Source organism: Pteropus alecto, unplaced genomic scaffold (genome assembly GCF_000325575.1).
Source record: "Pteropus alecto unplaced genomic scaffold, ASM32557v1 scaffold72, whole genome shotgun sequence".
In the NCBI taxonomy this organism is placed as follows: Eukaryota; Metazoa; Chordata; class Mammalia; order Chiroptera; family Pteropodidae; genus Pteropus; species Pteropus alecto.
In genome coordinates, this window is record NW_006436811.1 from 14,261,453 (window position 1) to 14,276,324 (window position 14,872).

Consider the following 14,872-nt stretch of genomic DNA (forward strand, 5'->3'; position numbering starts at 1 on the left):
GAACTTTGCTTACGTGAGAGGGTCAGAGACCCTACATGTGTGAGAGATTCAAGACAGAAAGGGGAAGTGGGTATATATGACATTCTGAACTAAGCATGAGATAAGGCATCTTGGGACTTCAGAAGGTCATTGCAGACAAAGCACATGCTTAGCAATTAGTAATTTGCCCTGCCCTATAGATAGGTCAAAAAAGAAAAAGATTATCTCTGATAATCTTCTGTTATGGGCAAGGACCCTAATTAAAATTCTTTTAGATGATTAAGTGGGAGAGGGCATAAAAGTTTCTCTTGAGCCCACAGCTAAAGTTGCCTTTAACTCAAAACAATTTGTACCACAAAGGCACATTTTGTGGTGACTCGTTCTGAACCCTCACACTGTATATTCTGAAACTAAGTATTTTTTTAATATATATGCATTATCAATCTTCTCATAGTCTGTGTGATAAATTATTCAAAATGGTACTTTCTCAAAATTAGAATCTGTTCTTTAAAAGGTGTTCTTAAATGTATTTGTATCAAGAATTCTTAAACTCGGTGCGGACAATAGAAACTACCAAAATAGGCACTCTACATCATGAATGTAGATGTTTATAATTAATATCCCCAAACCTGGGAAAGTAAAACCAACTGTCCATGAACTAATGAATAAATAGACAAATTTCCATATATTTACAATATGTAATACTACTAAGCAATGAAAGGAAAAAATAAACTGGATATATTCGACAACATGGATTAATCATAACTGCATTATGCTGAGTCAAAGAATCCTTAAAGTAGTACTTTCTGCTTTATTCCATTTATATGATATTTTAGCTTAGAGCTGAGGGTGTGGGAGATTAACTGCAGAAGAAATCTTGTTTTGCTTTGAGGGAACTATTTCTATCTTTATTTTTATGATGGTGTTAACCTGAAAATAGTAGGCCAAAATGAGAGATAATGTTTGTTTTTTTTTGTTGATTTTATTTATTTATTTTTGTGTGTTTAGGTCCTAAAGAATAGCTATTCAGAAAGCACTGTTTCAGGCAGATACCCAAATATTGTTTCATTTAAGAGGCGAAGGCAAGAGATACTTATGAAAGGGAAAGGAAATAATTAAATGAATAAGAGGAAGGAATTAGTGCTAATAAATCAAGGAAATAATTTTATAGATGCAAATAAACTGTTATTCTTTAGCTATACTTGGTGGTGTGGATTATAAAGAACGTTCGTAATCATTAGGCCTTGTGATCAGGAGGTCTGCTTTCCTGTTAGCTTTACAAACAATTTGCAATACAATATTGATTTGGCCTAGTTCAAAGGTTAGTTTGTCCAGCTCAAATATTCCAAAGGTTTGAGGAGTAACATGCAAGGCATTTCTTTTGGCATGGCTGCCCAAGCTCAATTGTAAAATGACTCCACTTATGTCAAATTTTCACAATGGTTAAATGGTATTTATCAAATGTTATTTGTCAAAATACATAAGACTGTACAATTAAAATGAGTGCATTTCATGTTTTGTAAATTATATCTCAATGATGATTTACAAAATGAAATAACAAAAAAAAAGTTGCTTAAAGAATCAGTCAATGAGAAAATAGCAGTTATTGAATGCTTAACCATGTCCATACCTGATCACTATAATTAAAAATTGTAGTGAGAGAAATAAAAGTAAAGGACCATATAATTCATGTTCAGGGGTTGAGTATGCACATAGGAATGAAAATTTTTAAGAATACTTGCAGAAACATTTTTAAAAAATTAAATACTGAACTTGTATCAAGTAAGTAGTCATGTGATCATTGATGTGTTACAGACTCTTTCAATTTCTTCTCTCCCTTTCTCCCAATACATAATCTCAATATGAACAAACACAATGGACTCTGTAATTTCAATGTCTTTAAAAATGCTAAAACTGAAATAAAAAAGTGTTAATCTAGACTACTTTCAGGACATAGTTATTCACACATGTTTTTATAATATTCAAAATGTTACCCTAAAATATTTGTCAATTCTAATAAATATAGTGACAAACATAAATAATTATTTCAAAAATATAGTGACTTAAACATAAATAATTATTTCAAAAATAAGTCAAAGTATATTAAACTATTGTGATGAAACATGTCTTTGCAAAAGGGAAATCAAAATGATTAGTTTACATTTCAAATAGTATATTTCCCAATTATTTTCTTTATAAATTCTAAGAATGAAGTTTTTTGTTTTTAGTTTGGTTTCTAGAATTCGAAAACTAAGAGAGGAGCTTGTCATTGTTTTTTGAAAGTCAAATGTTTTAAGAACAAAACGTTGTTCTGGCACTGAAGAAGTTAACAATATTAAAGAACAAAATCCAACAGAGTAAATTTGCAGATCCAGTTGGTTTATTGAACCTATCAAGTAGAAAGGCCCTTGAGGTGCTGTACAAAATAGAAGTTTTTTTATAGGCAGGAGGATGTGGCACGGGAGTTATTAGTAAAAGAAAGGAAGTCATCTTCTTTTTGGGGGGAAGGGAATAGCAAGGGTTTTATCATGCAGATTATCTCACTAATATGGATCAATAATTTCCATACTGATTGGTTTAAAATTACACTCCTGAGAGAGACTGAAACTGCACTTAGTAATGTTAGTTATTAAGTTTTGGTTTCGTGATGTGTTTTAGCAAAAGTGACTCCATTTTGGCTCATTTTTGATTGTTTGTTTAAACAGAAAATATAGTATTCGAATTGAACTTAAACAGGGAAGAAAATATAGTATCCAAATTGAATCACAATTATTACAATTATTGTTGATTATAACAATCTTCTGTTTTTGAAACTCAGTATTTTAAAGCTTCTGGTAGTTTAGCCAATCAAATGCCCTCATTATAAAAAAAGAAGATAAAATATATATTGATTTTTTTCAAATATAACAACAAGTAAAGGAACATAGGTACATTTGCTTTTACATTCAAAAAATTAACCGTTTCCTTAAAAAGTATATTTTAAAGATACCTAAGCTTTGAGAATAATTAATTTGCCTTAAATGGAAACACTGGCTTTAAGAGGATTCTTTCAGCAATCTCTACAGCTGTCTTCCCAACACTGAATACATAAATATCGTTCTGGCACTATGGCATACATACAACAGCATTAACATACTGCTTTCTGACTAACAGTATTATTCATTATCTTTTGCAATTAGCTGTGCTTAAAATGAAGACAGCTGTTAAAGTGGAATCCTTTATTATATACATATATTATTAAGTTTGGTTTAAAATGGCAATAAATCTGTGAGTGATTTCCAAAATAGATGAGCTTCTTAAGAAAACAAATATACAAAAAATAAGCATATATTGAACACTTTCTCTTACTATGCATTTTGCTAAGTATATTATAATAAATTAACTCTGATCCTCACAACACTACTTCAAGTCAGATGTTTTCTGCATTTTGGAGGGGAGAATACTGAAGTGTTAAAATTAAGTGGTTTTCCATGTTTTCCAAAGGTATTCTCCTTTCCAATTTGGAGAGGAGAATACTGAAGTGTTAAAATCAAGTGGTTTTAGTAGTGGGCAAGACAAAGATGGGTCATCAGATCCATCTGACTCCAAATATGTAAAATGCCCATCCCTTCATCCTCACTGCTTCTTTCTTCATGAATGGCCTGAGTGCTTAAAATGAGAAACTGGGAAAAGAAAAACAAGAGTTCAAGTAAATTAAGGGTACTGCCTTATTGATAAAAAATGAAAATTTATGAGATTCTGAAGTCTTCCAAAACCTGTTAATATCTTCTGATATTCTTTTAGAAAACAAAGAAAAAATAAGATTTGAAATTTTGAGTTGAGTATTGATGAATGAAGAAATTAATGTGTCTACTAAACAAGTGAAGAGCAAATTAATGTTTTTGTCAAATGTCTGAGAAGTCATGATTAGAGGAAAATAATGAACTAAACAGTGAAGACAGCAAACACAATTAAGAAAACTAAGAGTAACATTGGAATAAAGAGCTGGACAATAAATAGTAGTGTAAGCAAATAGCCTTGTGGAATAAACATTTCACTTCATGTTGTAGTTATATGATAGAATTAAAAAATAGGAGTGTAATTATTCATTTTTAAGTAATTAAGAATTGGATTACAAGAAAATACAATTTGAAATTTAGAGATTAATACCAAAATTAAACATTGGGTTTAATATTAGTGTCTTTCGGAGATAAGATTTGTGCCACAACTTGAAACCTTTTAGTTTAACTGCTATGTCTGTTAGTTATAACCTTCTTAATACAATTGTCAGATATCTGGGAAATAGTTCATATTACAATCAGTAAAATAAAATATATTTTAAACTGTTTTAGAAATTAAAAAACCTTCCTAATATTGATTTCTGGAAATTTCACAAAGCTTAAATTTGATACAAATGTGGCATAATAAAAAAAATTCAAATACATTCAGTTATAAATTCAAAGCCATTTCATTCTGTTAATAGTCAATGTATATATGTATACCATTCCTCCTATTTTCTAACTCAGCAAAAAATAGTACTGGGTTTTCTTTGTGACTTATGAAAATCTCCAGAATACCTATGATCCTACATTAATTTCTATGAATTTTACTGTTCTGAAGTAGGAAATACTAGTTAGTATGTCAGCTGCTCTTTCAGTTTCAAAGAATATTACCTTTAAACCATCATTAAAATGTCCGATTTCAAGAAGACTATGTCACAAGTAAGGAGAGCAGCTATGGAAATAACATCTTTGGATGCTTTGGTGTCTCCACAATGTCAGTTTATTGAGTGGAACCTTCTCAGATAAACCAATCAGGTACCCATACAGGTTAACACACAACATACAGAGAGGGGAAGTACAGAGTCTTACGTGACAGAACGAAGGGATGAAAGTCCCTAGTTTCTCCAAAGTGAACTTTCTTGACTGGTGGTGCAGATGGTTCTGCAATGGATGCAAGCCAATGGCTACAGTAGAGAGAAGGTCAGAGTCTTCTGCTCTCAGCGTACCCGTTCCGCTCTCAGTGTACCCGTTCATGATGCTCTCATGAGGCTTGAGCATCGCCTGTCTGAGACATTCAGTTTATATGGTCTTTACAGGGTGGAATCCTTATGCTTATCGGAGGCAGTCATGGCTGATGTTTCTGTGGTTTGGCGTGTTCTCGTCACACCCGAGGGCATTCCAGGTGATACTCTAAAGGAATTCTCCTTATGTACTACTTGGCATTACTGTCATGGCATCCACAGAATCCATTTTGTAAAGTCCAAAAGATCCTCAATTTCTATGCTCTATACAGACCATTCAAAGGTAAGGGCCAAATTATATTAAAATGTAAACATTTATAATGTTTTCTGGCCTGAGAAAACATAGGAAGTAGTATGTTTCCTATATATCAATGACTTTCTGTATATCTGATAGAAAATAACAGTATCACAATTTGAACGAAGTTTTAAGTTGTCAAGGTTTTTTCCATCAAATATTAGTCTTAAGTGTATTAATTCAGAACTCATTTAATGTAGTTGTGGGTTTTAGCACCATCTTTAATAATGTTGTGAAAATTATGAAAATTCATTAAATCTTACTCTGAAGTTATCTCCTTACATTTGTAATATGTGAATTGTTAAGTCGTTCTTTTTTAAATAACTCAAAACTCCTTCAGTAAAATATATGAAAAAGAGGGGAACTCTCTTGCGGTTTGATATGGCAACATATAGGATTAATTGGTTCAAGTAGTCAGACCTTCAAATGACTGTAGTTAATTTGTTGAATGTCCTTAGGCTGCTTCCTGTCCTAGTATAGTTTAGGCATTTCAATTGTTATTAAAACATATATTTGAAATGATAGGTCCCCTTCATCTATATTTGTGTCATAACTCACAGAATTCTAGATTTAAGGAAGATTATTTTCATGTTTCTTTCCAACTCTGCTTTTTGGCCAATAGTAATGTTTAATAGCTTTTAAATGAAAACTAAAGTAACATTAAATTCACTTCAATGAACACTGACTAATGGCCAAGAGTTTGACACACAAAGCTTAAAGAAAAATGAAAATACTAGGAAACAAACATCACAATGGAGTACAAACCTTTAAATTAGTTGATTGATATGGAGATGAGTAAGGGAGAATAATTAGAAGAGAAAGAGCAGTGATTTATTCACTCCTAAATAATGGAATTAAGGATAATGAGAAGTAATTCTTCATCAAATACCTTGCCAACCACACAGTCTATGCCAGCCGAGCTTCAAGATAACCTTTCAAATCCAGCCATTCCTCAGCATAACCAAAACCACCCTCCCCCAGTTCCAAGCTATTGTCATTTCTCAGTTAGATATAGCAAGTAACCCTTATCTTATCCACCTGCATTCATTCAGTCTTCCTCTCTCCAACACATTCTCTAGATTGTCTAGAGGGTTAGTTATCTTTCCCATTTATCTAGATTGAAACATACACATCCTCATTATTTGATATGTGGCCTTAGCTTTTCAGAGAAGTCTAGGCTAAATGTTCTAACTCTTACAGAAGGAAATCCAAAAGGAAAAAAAAAAAGTAGTTAAAAACCATCAACTTTTACATATTAGTCTGAAATGTATTCACAAGTCCTACTGTAAAAATTCCTGTAGCTACAATATGAAGTAAATAAATTACCAACTGGCAAGTGGCAGTGAATGTACAGTTTGTCAAAAATACTACTTATTCTAAGTGATATGTAGAAAAATATGCTTTAGGAATATCAGAGGTGACCAAATAGTGATATAGCTGTGGAAGAAACAGGAGCAAAATTATCAAGGAAAGAAAGTACTGACATATGTGTCAACGTTGACCATGTCAAACCATTACTTAGTTTTATGACAGCTAAGAGTGTTTGTCTGCAATGCAATACTCTTTGTAAATCCCATTCTTAAATCCATAAATGACCAAAAATAACCAGAATTTACCAAGACAGTACTCAGCAGTTCCTTTAGAACGAGCAAGGAGGAAAAGTTGAACTAGTATCAAATCCCATATGTGTATGGAGAAGTAACAGTGGAAGAATGGTTTGTTCACACCTTCTTAATGGCATTTCTTCAAGTTTAATAGTCTCAAACAATAAGAGGTAAAGTCTTTCTTATGGAGGTGAAATTTACATATATATACATCTAAATTTCTAAATATATGTCTAAATATATATCTAAATATAATATGTATAATTTTTCCCACAAAAACTTCACAGACCCATAAAACATCACACTACATTTATTTTCTCAACATTAGTCATTATTGAAGTTCTCTACACCTAAACTGTGCACTTGACTGAGGAACATAGCAGGGTGAATACAAAAGAAAAAATATAGGCACCATTAAAAAAGATAAACTTATTTAGTAAAATATGGCTAATAATTTGCATAGAGGCCAATGGAAGTAAAATTTAAAGATGACCCTCAGATTTCTCCCCATATTACAAGAGAATAGGACCCAATTAAATAACATCAAACAGATTATCATAGAAGATTTGAGAATGTATAACTAGAATTTAGGAGACATTCTAAGGATGATGATTAATAATAGTAAATGAAATGCACTGAGATGAAAATCAACAATGGATATATGTAATATTGACATAAGATATAGTAATAAAATGGTCATAGGACACAATATACAGAATTCAAATAATTAAGTTTGAAGAAGAAAACAGGCAGAAAAGACTGAGAGGTCTGTTAGCCAACTAATAGAAAGATAAGGAAAGGGAGGGAAAAGATAAAGAGAGAGGGAAATTTATTAGTTGGAAGTGGAAATTAGTAGCTGGAAGAAATTTTATACAGAGTTCAGAAAGGTTAGCACAGAGGAAAGCTCAATGGATTCCTTATCTAGAAAAGAGGAAGCAAACATCTACCATGTATTTAAGTAAAGCTTTATGAAAACAGTGTTATTTTCTATCTGACAAAAATGGCTGTCATGGTAAATATGGTAGACATTTGGGGATAATATTAAATAATATGGATATGGAAGATGAGTACAAGGTAAGCGGTTTATTCTTCATGTATGTATTCGAAAGGCCCTTGATGGCTTTTGGTTTTATATTCTAGCACAGAAATGTATTAATCAATGAAAGGTTATCCCAGCCAATATCCACAAGCCTATGGTGTCAACAGATCAGGATTTGGAATAATAAATGCATATTTTCAATGCTCTTCTGAACTAGTAACAGCTGTCTTGAAGTAATGGCTTAAGGAGTTGCAAGCCTCAGATATCTTCGTTTATAGTGTTGCTCCCAGAAGCAATAACATTTTCAAGCATTATATAGGCAGTTATACCCATACAATTGGGCGGGGGGGAGAAAACCTCACTAAAAACAAAATACATAGAATGATTTCATCCTGTATAGTTTGTGTAGCTGCTTGAATCCCTAATGTAAACTGCTTTAAAAGATAATTGGTTTATTTTGGGCATAGTTCACATGTTACTTTGACAAAGATTTGTATATTTAAGCCATATTAATTGTGACCGAGTTGTCAGGAAAATGTATGAGTATTTTATGCTGAGGCTCATCAGCTTTCTCTTTAATCCAGTAAACTAAATGAGTTGCCCATTTACTATTTGGAGAGTATTATAAATTTGTTCATAGGGGACACTTGGAATGAAGAGGGAAAAGACAAAAGGCAAAGGTTTAAACAGATGTGAAAATGTTAAAAGTTTAATACTATATTGTACAAAGTAATAAAAATATTAAAAATGGACAGAAAAATTAGGTGAGCATAATGTTCCAGGAAAATAATGGGATAATGCTTCATGTTCTCTAGGGATCTAATTATGAGCTACTCTGAATAGTGTACTTCAAATATTTACAGGCAGGCTGCTTATATTTGGTTCTTAATTAAAGACTCTCCCCTTATACTCCTTAGAAGGTTTATCAAAGACATATTTCTACACTAACAAGCATACTGTGAAGCCACATGGAGGCAAAATAAATGAATAAAGAAAATTGAATTTAAATATCTTCATAGACTGAGAAAGAGAAATTTTTCTATAACTTTTAAGGAAAAAATATATTCATTTATCTATCTAGGTTTCCAGTCATATTTTTTTTTATATTTCCCATATTGCACAATCATATATTTTTAAACTCCCAGAACTGTATCTGTGGAAGTTAACTTTTATCAAAAATTACAACCTTGGGATAAATCTTATGAAAGCTGTTTCACTCTTTAGTTTCTGTAATGAATGCTTTTAATTTAATTTTCATGTAGAAATTCCTAAATATTTTTAATTTATGTGGTACATGAAAATAAACAGGAAATGAACAGTTTTCTAATTGTATCAGGTTTATTCTAGCAATAATATGATGTCTCAAGAGCATTTTATCAAAGAAAGGGAACAACACTAACAACCTGGGTGGAATATCATATAGTACCCGAACTTTATGAGGGATCAGTAGCAAAGAATGGGAATATCAGCAATGGAGAAAAATGCAGTATATTTGAGTCTCAAAACTAAATCGTTACTTTCTGTCAGTAGCTTTGCTATGGACTTTTTTGGTGTATCATTTAACTTTCATATAAGTAACAATCAATATATTTATATCCTTATTTATATATAGGCCATAATTTGAACAATCTGTTCCACTCTTCTAATATGTTGAGCTAGCCTTTAATGGAGAAAGATCTCTCACAAAAGTATGATTCAGCAAAATAGTCATTCCTCTTGGGTTCTTCTAAATGTACTAAGCATTATTTAATTGGTTTGGAAGAACTCCAGTTGTTTCCATGGCTGCAATTCAATTATACCATTCTAACTAGGGTTTCATTTTTAGCAATTTTTTTTTTAGTTTTGTATATTATTTATATTCTGCTGCTTTTCCTTGTATCTCTCTTGTTTTCTAGTATTTAATTACTTAATTACGCATAAGAATTTGCATCACTCCAAAACATCTTTTTCTTGTTTGACTATATCTTGTTCTTTTAAACATCACAAAATATTGTAAACATTATGAAAATATAGTAATATTTAATACCTATAAAACACTAGTGGTTTCCCAATATATTGGCTAAATATTGATAAGGATTCTCAATATATATATTATTCTGACCTAGACAATAGAAGAATATATAGATTTTCTTATGGGTAAAAAAAAAGGAATATTACGGCCATTTATTACCAGTGTTAAAGTGTATATTTCAGATGATTAAAAAATTTTCACCAAATTATTACATGTTCTAAAGAAAAGACAAAATCCAGAGCTATGTACCTAGAAGAATAAACTTATTTGAAATAGCAAAGCTCTTTGCTCTTCACCGCAAATGTCTTTCCAGGGTAGTCTTACAATGGTGACATTTGGCTGAAATGGGACCGAAGGGATACAAATGCTGCCAAATGTGAGTAAAATTTTTCTTTTTAATGTTAATGTGTTTTCTAGCCCTTTCTTATTTCGTACTGAAAATAAAAAGGCCACATTTTCTTGATTTCTCTGCCAAGAGGACCTAATTTTAAGTGTTTAATTCTCTGAATGTATGTTACTCTCCTTGTGTAAAGATAGAGTTAGAATCATAGAAACGAAATGGTAAAAGGCCTTTGAGAGGTCACCAGACATATCTATTCAGATAAGTTGGTTCTTCAGTAATTTGGGCACGTATCTACATTCTGTTAAAGAAAAGATCTCCAGAGCAAACAAAATCCCAGAAGAACAATCCTTTAGAAATTTCTGTTCTCTTTTTAAGCCACACCATGCCATTGGCTGGCAAAATATTTTCACCAAGATTCACATTAAAAAACAAAATAAAAATAAAACAAAAAGCAAAAAAATAAAATCACAAACAAGTTTCCCTCCCTCCCATCCATCCTTCTTCTCTCCTTCCGTCCCTCAGTCCCGCCCCCCACATCATGCACGTGCACTCTCTCTCTCTCTCTCTGTCTCTCACTCACACACACACACATGCACACCCCTTCACACTGCTTTTCTAAGACATATTCTGATATTTTCCCTTCCTTTCCTATCTCACGATCCTCTCTTCTCTTCTTACATTAATTAGATATAGTAACAGTACAGTTCGAAAATTACCTCTTTAACTCATAAATGGCAATTTGGTAATTTTTTGAGGTATATATAGTGAACCTAATAGCACTATACCAATCTCAGTTTTTATAGCTACCATGATTATGTTTAATGCAAAATGCTCATATATAAAGGGCGGGATATCAGAAATAAAAAAAGACTTCTCTTTATCCATTTCTTCAGTACACGTTAGTAGCTGGCATTTTTTCAAGTTGACTTTGAAGAGTATCACTGGACAAGGGCAATGTTCAATGTGTCTTTAACCACAAAATACATGTATTGTCTTCTCTTTAATAATCTGTCATCATTCTTGGTTAATTCAGAATCAGTTACTCTAAAATCAAGAAAATAAGTGAATGAAGTCTGACTTATACTTTAAGTTGTGTGTCTGTGTGTATATTTGCTTTAACTTAATAACTTTGTTAAGAGATATAAATAAGACAAATGCATGAATGCTTTGATTGAATATTTATCATATGATAGCACAATTAAATTATGTCCTTAAAAGTGATATGTTCTTTTGGAAATGATACAATAGTGAAATAATAATTCAAACACTTGAAAAATATTTATATACCGGACAGTAAAGTCACTTATTTTTCACACTTCTTTTTATTCCTTTCTTTGTTCTTTCTTTAATCTTAAAGAATGATTTGTATTTTGCCAATATTATATTACCTTTTTTAAGAGTACCAATTACAAATTCTCATCCTCTATTTCCTAGAAGAATGGTAATGTTATTAGAAAAATGTAATACATTTGATTTTACTTGAATATAGTTAACTGCAGCCCATTTTTTCCCTTTAAACAAAATCTTACAAAAGGAAGAATAGGTGACAGGAAAAAGAGTATGGTTATATCTGTGCCATGTTGTCTGAAATGTGATTTGCAGGTCCTTAGTCAATTTGTTCAATCTAAGGAAAAATTATTAATGACTTAGGAGATGGATTATTTAGGTTATTTATGTCATTGCACAAATATTACTTATTTAACTAATAAATTCATCAAAACTGTGTTTAGAACTGTTCATCTTCCTTTGTTCATTTCCTCAATGTGAATGTAGAAGCAAAGATATTTTCAATTTCTTGTAAAATAAAAACTTACTTGCTACTTACAAAGTCTGAGTTTTTCTATTAAGATGATTAATTATTAAGATAATCGTCTTGTACAATAACTGCAAAGAGAATATGACATAATTTGACCATTTCACATTTTTAAAGTATGTGAACTTTTAATTTTTGACTGCATTTTTCTTTGGATATAGTATTCTGTTTTCTATGAAACAAAAATACTTGGCACACACACACACACACACACATATACACATATATATTTAATAAATCATTTTCTTAGCTTAATTACATTATATGTCAGATAAAATTGATTGAAATATATTTTTTAAAATCAAATGAATTAAAGATAGAATTAAATTACTTTTGAAAAAAGTTACACAGTACATACAGCAGTGACAGATCTATCCCTGTGCCATGGGCAAATGGACCTGGGATACCAGTGCTTTCTATTTAGTATTGCTCTTTTGGGTTTTTATAACAAACATGTTGATGGATGGATGACAGGAGGATGGATGCAAGAAAGACTGAGCAGCCTATAGCCTGAATCCTTTTACTAAAGAAGTGTGCTGAGTACCCCTCTTGTTCTCACTCACTCTGCCCTTTCCCCAATTCTGCCTCTAATCTCTCTTGATAGCCTCAGCTAACCCGCTTGGCTCCATGGATTGTCTTGGGTAGTAGGTAGCTTTATTCAGTGACACCTGGCCTAGCTCCCCATAAACATGCTCTAGGATAGAAAGATGACTATGTTATTCTCAGAGGAAGCTCTTTAAGATACTCTCTCTAAGCTTTTTATCTGTACCAAGTCAACACTCTTTTGCCATGAGTTGGGTGAAAAGAGCCCTGCCACTGCCTTTCGAGGAGCAAGCTGGGGTGATGGGGTGAGAAGCTGAGCTTGTGTCCTGGCAGGTTCCTGATACCTCCTCTCCTTCTTTTGCACCAAACTCTAGAGGCTTCGTCTGTGATCCCTTTTTTCTAAATCTCTACCTCACTTGTATGTCTAATATTTATTCTACCAGCTCTCGTATTTAATATTGCATATGAACTATTTATTGGAGGAAATGAAAATAAATCTATAAATATTTTTTTAAATAAAACAAAAATTTAATAAGCTGTTACCACTTTTTGTGGAGATAAAAGCTCAGTTATGAAAAATTTTAAAACTTCCTTTATGTAATTTTTATAATTATCGCCCAAGGTCAGTCTGATATTGTTTTCATCCATTTGCCATTTTCATTCACAAAGACTTGCTGTATTTTGTGCCTTCTTTTAATCTTTTAATGCCTCGTTTAAGCTGTACTGTTTTCATGCTGCTTCAGCTTACATTGATCTCCCTTTTTCTAGCCTCTTGTAGCCCTTGCTGATTAATACTGTTACTGTCTTTTAACATATGTTATAATTAGCTAAGCTAAGAATCATTAAAAATAACTAACTCTGAAATGTAATAAAACTTTGTTTTACATTTTTTTAAAATTTTGCATGATTTTTTCCTCTTCTATTTCTATTATTATTGCTAAATGTTCAGGCTTACTGTCATGAGCTTTTAATTAGGAAACTTCCCCCAAAGCTAATATTAGTCAACATTAGAACACATGGTGTTTCTTGAACTTTGGCATTAAAGGAAATTAATACTTTACCCTGAATGACATCTCTAATCATCATCATGCAGGAAATTTCTAGTTATATTGCTCTCTGTGTGAAATGTGGCAACAAATTACTAAATCATAGTCACCTCAGGTTATATGTCTTTGTTTTTTTTTTTTTTTTTTTTTTTTTTTTAGAACAACACTTTAAACAATTTAGTCTAAATTATGTGTCATTCTAATTGGAACTGGAGAGCAATTAACTTTTGTGCAGCAAAGGTCAAGTCTTTTTTTTTTTTAACTCATCAGAAGGAATTTGTCAAGAGAAGTCTATATAGCCTCATATAAATTACAGTTGTTGCTATTAATTGTTCTCTATTTCAATTAGCTTATGAACTGCTTTAACTATATCTCAGTATAACAACTAGGAAATTTAAGAAGCAAGAACTGTGTTTTGCCACTTGACAGGACATCACTTCTTAAAGGTCAAGATCAGTGCAAATTCCAATTTAAATAAATAGATTTTCTCATTTTATAAAAAATGTTCAAGATGTATCTTTCTCACTTTAGCACCAGTTCTCCTAAATTTATATTAATGAAAACTATTATGTTTATAAATATAAATATTGTTTAAAAATTCAAATTGAGAAAATTCAAAGATCTTATTAGCTATATTCACTGATTCATGAATTGGGCAGTAACTCATCCAGCAGCTACAAGGAGCTGTACAAAATGGAAAACTTTCATAGGTAGAACAGAATAAGACAAGGAAGTTACTAGCAAAGAATGGATTGTTTCAGGCAGGATCACCTTCTTTTGGAGGAGATAGGGGTCTTTCAGGCAGATTTCCTCACTGGTGCTTACCAGGTAATTCCAGTTTGACTGGTTAAAATTCACATTCCTAGTAGAGGCCAAAACTACAATTAGATTAGGTACTCAGTCTAGGTTTGCTGATGTGGGGCTTAGCACAAGAGACTTCATTTGGGGTCTATTGATTTTTAAAAATAAATACTTATTTATATTTATTTTAAATATTATAATGATATCATAAGTACTATAGTTCATAAAACAGCCCTATATGTCTAATACCAGAGAACTAAATGACAATCAAGAAATTGCTTAAGCAGGATGTATATTATGTTCCTCCCTGTGCATAATTGGATAATTCCCTAGCTCCATGTAAATTATAATTCAAAGTAATTTTTTAGAAAACTATAGATCTCTTCTTTCTTTCTT